The sequence below is a fragment of the Phyllobates terribilis genome, unplaced genomic scaffold, assembly GCF_046119375.1.
Source record: "Phyllobates terribilis strain yellow unplaced genomic scaffold, ASM4611937v1 Scaffold_19__1_contigs__length_20705806, whole genome shotgun sequence".
NCBI classification, from domain to species: Eukaryota; Metazoa; Chordata; class Amphibia; order Anura; family Dendrobatidae; genus Phyllobates; species Phyllobates terribilis.
Genome location: NW_027362779.1, coordinates 17934895 through 17942368, shown reverse-complemented (window position 1 = coordinate 17942368; position 7474 = coordinate 17934895).

Below are 7474 nucleotides of genomic sequence, written 5' to 3'. Positions count from 1 at the left end.
CATGTTAATCGAATGACTTATCACATGATCTATCAAAGGCAATCTTGTGCCATGTCATGCGATACATCGGGTGCTGTGGCCCCACACCTCCTAAACTGCCCAGGGCCCTGGCTACTCTTAATCAGCCCCTGCTTCTATCCCACCATTATTATCCATTATTGAGAAGTTTTATGCGGAGCGTCCGCCACTTACCTGCTGTAGTAATGTCCTGATGTTCTGAGGTAAATCCGTCAGATACTCTGAGGTGAGATGACCTCGGTGGTATTTGGTCAGGCAGTCTCTTACGAGCTCCATCACCAGCCGGTGAGTGAAGCTGAGGACGCCATCGGGTGGTAGAAGCACAATCTCAGGGCGATTGGTGGTAAGAATCTCCCATAGAGCTTCTACTTGAAGATTGTCCAAAAGTAATTCAGCCATAGAAGCTGCAAGTGCGATCAGTCACTATATATAATAGCGAGAAACTGCAAGTGCGCTCAGTCACTATGGGATAGCGAGAAACTGCAAGTGCGATCAGTCACTATAGAATAGCGAGAAACTGCAAGTGCGCTCAGTCACTATGAAGCCAACAAAGGCAGCCGCGACCCTGTGTACATTGTATATATAGTGACTGTGAGCTGTGATGTCATAATGCCCGACCATGACCTGTGATGTCATCATGGAATCTTGTGATGGAATCTTCAAGGAGTGGCTCTACACACATACTTGCTGCCTAGCAATATGCTTTTTTGGCTGTACTGTTTTATTTCCAAATACAACACAACCAGGATAAGGGAATGTTCACACGTTGCGTTTTTGCAGCATTTTTTTCCACACCAAAAACCAGGTTGTACTCAGGAAAAACACTGCATACAATCCACACTTATTTGCTGTGTTTTTGCAGTGTTTATACTTGTGTTGTTTTTTTTCATTCATTTGAATGGGTGAAAAATGCTGCAAAACCCCTGAAAGAATTAACATCCTGCAAATTTAAAATAAAAAAAGGAAAAAAACGCAGCATATGAATGAGACTTTAGAAATCTCATTCACTAAGCTGGTACTGTAAAACGCAATGTTTTAGCAGCAGAAAAATAACCCTGAAAAAAATGCCACTTGTGAACATTCCCCAAAGATATAATAGTCATATTATGGGAAATATTGTGTATATTTATTCCTCGCGTGTCTTTTTTTTACCAAATAACATTTACCTCATTGGTTGGAGACTTTACTATTAACAACTGTGACAAATATTGAAGAATTAATGATAAGTGACCCAAGTGATCAATCATTTACGTCATTAATGGTGATGAGCGAGCACTAAAATGCTCGGGTGCTCGTTGCTCGGGTCGAGCACATTGGAATACTCGGGTGCTCGACCCGAGTAACGAGCCCATTGTAAGTCTATAGGAAACTCGAGCATTTTTCAGGCGGCTCCCCGCGGCGGTCTACAGAGGGCCTAAAAATTGCCCAAATCGATGGGAATAATGCTCAAATGACATGGTAACAGCATGGGGAAGACCCCTGGAAGCATCTATGACTCCCAGATCACTGCTGTCAACAACGTGGTCAGAGGTATTACGCCACTTTTACAGACTCACAATAAAACTTACAAAAACGAAACCAAAATGGATTTTCCTGGGAAATATGTTAAGGAGCATCCTTTCCAGGGTAATGACTTGTATATAAGGCAAAATAAATAACCAAAAACAAAAATGCTCCTCCACACCTTGGGCTATGTTCACACGTAGCGTTTTTGATGCGTTTTTACACTTTTGCATTGCTTTTAACCAACACAAATGCATTCACCTGGGAATGTCATTTTAACATTTTACAACATTATCTGGCCATGTGGTGTGTGACACATCATCAGACACATGCATACAGTGCTGAAAAGACGTGGGAACAGCATGGGGAAGACCTCTGGAAGCATCTCTGACTCCCAGGTCACTGCCTAAAAGTGTGCCCATCATAAAAGATGCTTGGCGCATGCGAAGATGCCTCCCGCCATGCACCTGTCGTTGCAGACTTGCAACAATCACCGTCCACGTCCTTGTCCCACTGCAGCGTTCACTTGTCCCTTCTCCATTCCTTGGAATGCAAGCGCAAGTATGCAGGTAGCCACCCACCTACCCACCCACAGGCTGCAATACTATACTGCCAAATTTTTGACAGCTGCTTGCACTTGAAATGTAGCCTTTTAGGCTCGTGGAGGCGGAAGTTTTTCATAACCTCATGCCGGCGGCGGCTGGGTGTCCATACTCGGTCCCCAGCCGCCAATATATTTCCCAGTATCGCCTCTGCCTTCCACAAGCACGGGTCCCACAACATTACCCGTGCCCCCCCAGTGCACTTACTGGGAACGACCGCCTAACCAAACACATGTGGACAGGTGAATGTGGCCAGGGACGGTACGGAGCCAGTCCGCAACTTTTTTTTGCTGACAGTTGTATTTAGCTCGGTGAAAGGACTGGCATAGAGGGAAACCGTATCTACCCTGGGTGTCATTTCTCCCAGGAAGTCCTGTAATTGAGCTTGTTGCAGAAGCAATGGCAGCCCGTCCAACATCAACTCGCACTTGTCGGTGGTGCTTTGACACACACACATCTTTCTTTGCGCATTTAATTTCTTGAATACAGAGTTGGACAATGGCCTGATCTGTAATGCATTTTGAGAAATAACATGCATAAGCATGGCCGATCAACATTAAAAAAGCAGCCACAGAGTGTCCGGAAACCTTCCCCCACACTTTTATTAGCCAGGGCTGCTTTTCGGCAGGGTTGGACGGGCCCACCAGAGAGGGAAACCGTATCTACCCCGGCTGTCAGTTCTCCGTCACCAGGTTCCGCCCATTGTCACACACGACCATGCCTGGCTGTATGTTCAGCGGTGAGAGCCACAGATCAGGCTGCTGTGTTACAGCTTTCAACAACGCTGCAGCGCTGGGCGGTTTGTCACCTAAGCATTAAGCATGTTATCTTCAGCACAGCCTGTTGCCGCTTGGCCAAGGCAGTGCTGCAGTTCTGTCAGCTTGTGACTGATGTGGTCATTACTGCTGGTACTTTTCTGTGGGAATTTGCTTGCCTCCTACCAGCCTGGTATATTTCCAGTAAACTATGGTACGACGCCATGGTATTAGCACTGCCCCAGTACCAGTAGCGAAGCCTTCCCCAATTTCCTTCTCAGGAATTTTATTTGGTAGACTGAGTGGCTGCCCAAATACATTTTCTCACAAAGGAGCTGAAGATAGCGTGGCAGTAGGTGCAAGTTTCTCCAGCCTGTTAGATATTAGAGGGTGAATGGCAGCATTGGATCAGTGGTTAGCACTGAACACTTGTAGCGCTGGGATCCTGGGTTCAAATCCCAGCAAAGTCAACATCTGCAAGGACTTTGTATGTTCTCCCCGTGTTTGCGTGTGTTTCCTCCTCAGTAAAAAAGCAGCCATAGAGTGTCCGGGAACCTTCCCATACACTTTTCTTAGGACTGCTTTTCGGCAGGGTTGGACGGTCCCAGCAGAGAATCCTCTGGTGTGCCTTGGCTTCTACCTCAGGAGAGTTCATGATAGCGCTAACTTTGCAGCTGCTATGGGGCTCTTGAGCAGGTGAGAAAGGTCAGAATCAAATCCTCTGGTGGGCGCAATGTTTTTCAATCTGAAACAGCTTATCAGTGGGAGTTGTATTTCACCACAGCCATATTCTTTAGCTCGGTGAAAGGACTGGCATAGAGGGAAACCGTATCTACCCCGGCTGTCAGTTCTCCGTCACCAGATTCCACCCATTGTCACACACGACCATGCCTGGCTGTATGTTCAGCGGTGAGAGCCACAGATCAGGCTGCTGTGTTACAGCTTTCAACAACTCTGCAGAGCTGGGCGGTTTGTCACCTAAGCATTAAGCATGTTATCTTCAGCACAGCCTGTTGCCGTTTGGCCAAGGCAGTGCTGCAGTGCTGTCAGCTTGTGACTGATGTGGTCATTTCGGAGATGGAGGAGGAGGTGCAGGAGCTGAACAATGTGATTACATTGAGGTTAAATTGGTGACGCTGCTTTTTATACTAAAGAAATATCCTATTGTTTTGTTTACGTTATTTTTTAAGACAAATGCATTCACTGGGAAATGTCATTTTAACATTTTACAACCTTATCTGGCAATGTGGTGTGTGACACATCATCAGACACATCCTGTTTTATTTATGATGGAGGGACTCTGAAAGTCATAAAGCCTATTTTTATAGGGACATCAGATGGCCCTCACTATTCTTAAAAGGTCAGCAGTCTGCCCTAGCTATTGTTAGACAGCCATCAGCCGGTTATGCTTTGTTGTTCCCATTATTAACAAGTGGGTCTCCTATACTGTTATTGCGTATCCAGTGACTGCAAGGGCTGCCAAAAATTTGGACACAACCCAATACCCCTTTGAAGAGACATAGAGGAGGGTCTCAGTAAAAGAAATGTTCCCATTATAAAGGTGCAGGTCTCCTATAGTGGTAATGCCCATGCTGTGACTGCAAGGGCTGACCAATTTTAGGAAAAAGCCCACTAAGAATTTAAAGACACACAGAGCAGGGCCACAGTAACAAGGTACGACATGTTCCCATTAGAAAGGAGAGGGTCTGCTATACAGTTATAGGGTATGCAGTGAGTCCAACGGCTGAAAAATTTTAAGAAATACCCCACAAAGAATTTAAAGACACACAGAGCAGGGCCACAGTAACAAGGTACAAAATGTTCCCATTAGAAAGGAGAGGGTCTGCTATAAAGTTGTAGGGTATGCAGTGAGTCCAACGGCTGACCAATTTTAGGAAAAACCCCACTAAGAATTTAAAGACACACAGAGCAGGGCCACAGTAACAAGGTACGACATGATCCCATTAGAAAGGAGAGGGTTTGCTATACAGTTATAGGGTATGCAGTGAGTCCAACGGCTGACCAGTTTTAGGAAAAACCCCACTAAAAATTTAAAGACACACGGAGCAGGGCCACAGTAACAAGGTACGACATGTTCCCATTAGAAAGGAGAGGGTCTGCTATACAGTTATAAGGTATGCAGTGAGTCCAACGGCTGACCAATTTTAGGAAAAACCCCACTAAGAATTTAAAGACACACAGAGCAGGGCCACAATAATGACAATTTCCCATTAGAAAGGAGAGAGTCTCCCATAGTGTTGGCCTATGCAGTGAATGCAAGAGCTGCCAAAAATTTGGAGGCACTTCAATGCCCCTTGGAAGAGACGTGGAGGAGGGCCTCATAAAAAATGTTCCCATTAGAAAGCAGCGGGCCTCCTATACTTGTAATGCCCATGCACTAAGTGTATGGGCTGACAAACATTTACCCCTGGGGGGTATACATGAACATACTGTATAAAAAAAATTTTTTACGGGCATCATAAACACCCTTTAAAAAAATTATGTGGGTGTTGCATCACGGACCACGGTCACCCTGGTGATATGGTGGTGGAGGATGAAGAGAAGGAGGAGGACAAGAGCAAATAGCCAAAATCAGTAAGTGTATACCCATGTGTGGGTGTAAAAAGGTGCATGGGAATACATCTCCCAAGAAAAGACACTGGATTGGAGTTTATGTTACGCTGCTATCATTTGGTGGTGATGAGAAGTCTGGCCCAATCCACCCCTTGTTCATTTTTATAAGAATCAGCCTGTCAGCATTTTCAGTTGACAGGCAGATGCGCTTATCAGTTATAATTCCACCAGCGGCACTAAAAACCCGCTCTGATAAAATGCTGGCGACAGGGCAGGCCAGGCCAGGACCTCCAAGTCATAGAGAGCCAGTTCATTCCACGTATCCAGCTTGGATGCCCAATAATTATAAGGCACAGAGGAATCACGGAGGACGTTGGTACGGTCGGCAAGGTACTCCCTCAGCATCTTCCCAAACTTTGCACTCCTTGTGATAGTACCCCGCGCTTCAGGGCCTGTGCGATGGGAGGGTCTGAGAAAACTCTCCCAGAACTTTGACAGTGTTCCGCTGCCTCTGCTGGATTGAAGTTGTGTCTCTCTCGCCTGTACTCCTTGGTTGTCCAACAAAGTGTGCCCTCTGCCCCCAGCGTTTTCAGATGGGAATTTTCTTAATAGTTCCGCAACAAGGGCCTTCTGGTACTGCCCCATTTTTGTACACCTGTCTGCCTCAGGAATAACAGATATAAAGTTCTCCTTGTAGCGTGGGTCTAGAAGTGTCACCAACCAGTAATGACTGTCACCCAAAATTTTGAGAACGCGAGGGTCATGGGAAAGGCAGCGTAACATAAACTCAGCCATGCGTGCCAGACTACTAACAGGCAAGACTTCAGTGTCCTCACCAAGAGGATGACTGACCATGCTCTCCTCCTCCTCCTCTCTGTCCTCTGGCCATCCACGCTGAACAGACGGTATGACAGCTGTGCAGGTAGTACCATCTATAGTGCATGAAACTAGCTCCTGTCCTTCCTACTCCTCTTCCTCATTGTCACCCAATCTACGTTGGGATGAGATGAGGCTGGGCTGTGTGTAATCACCCTGTATGGTTCCTTGCTCCATCTCATCATGCTCTGCCTGCAATGCATCCTCTTTGATTGTGAGCAGAGAGCGTTTCAGAAGACAGAGAAGTGGGATGGTGACGCTAATTGTGATGTCATCGTCGCTCACCATCTTGGTGGAGTCCTCAAAGTTTTGGAGGATGGTACATATGTCTGACATCCATGTCCACTCCTGAGGTCTTATGTGTGGAGTCTGAACTGAATACCGACGGCCTTGTTGATGCTGGTAGTCAACAACTGCCCTCTTCTGCTCACAATTCCTTCCCAACATCTGCAGTGTAGAGTTCCAACGCGTGGGGACATCACACAGCAGTCTGTGAGCCGGTAGCTGCAAACGTTGCTGAAGCACTGCAAGGGCGGCGGAAGCTGTAGCTGACTTTCTAAAATGGGCACACTGGTGGCGTACTTTAACAAGCAGATCTGGCAGCTCCGGGTAGGATTTGAGAAACCGCTGAACCACGAGGTTAAGCACATGGGCCAGGCATGGTACGTGTGTGAGCTCGCCTCGCCTCAGAGCCGCCACCAGGTTCCGGCCATTGTCACACATGACCATGCCTGGCTGAAGATTCAGCGGTGTGAGCCACAGATCTGCCTGCTCTTTCAGAGCTGTCCACAACTCTTCAGCATTGTGGGTCTTTTCACCCAAGCATATTAGCTTCAGCACAGCCTGTTGCAGCTTGGCCGAGGCAGTGCTGCAGTGCTTCCAGCTTGTGACTGATGTGGTCATTTCGGAGATGGAGGCTGAAGAGGAGGAGGAGGCTAAGGAGGATGAGGTGCAGAAGCTGTAGACCGTGGGGGCAACGCTGATTGACCTAGGGCCCGCAATCCTTGGCGTCGGTAGGACGTGTTCCGTCCCAAGGTCCGACTGGGTCCTGGCTTCCACTATGTTAACCCAGTGTGCCACCAGCGAGATGTACCGTCCCTGCCCACAAGCACTTGTGGATGATATGCATCTCCTGCTTTAACAGAC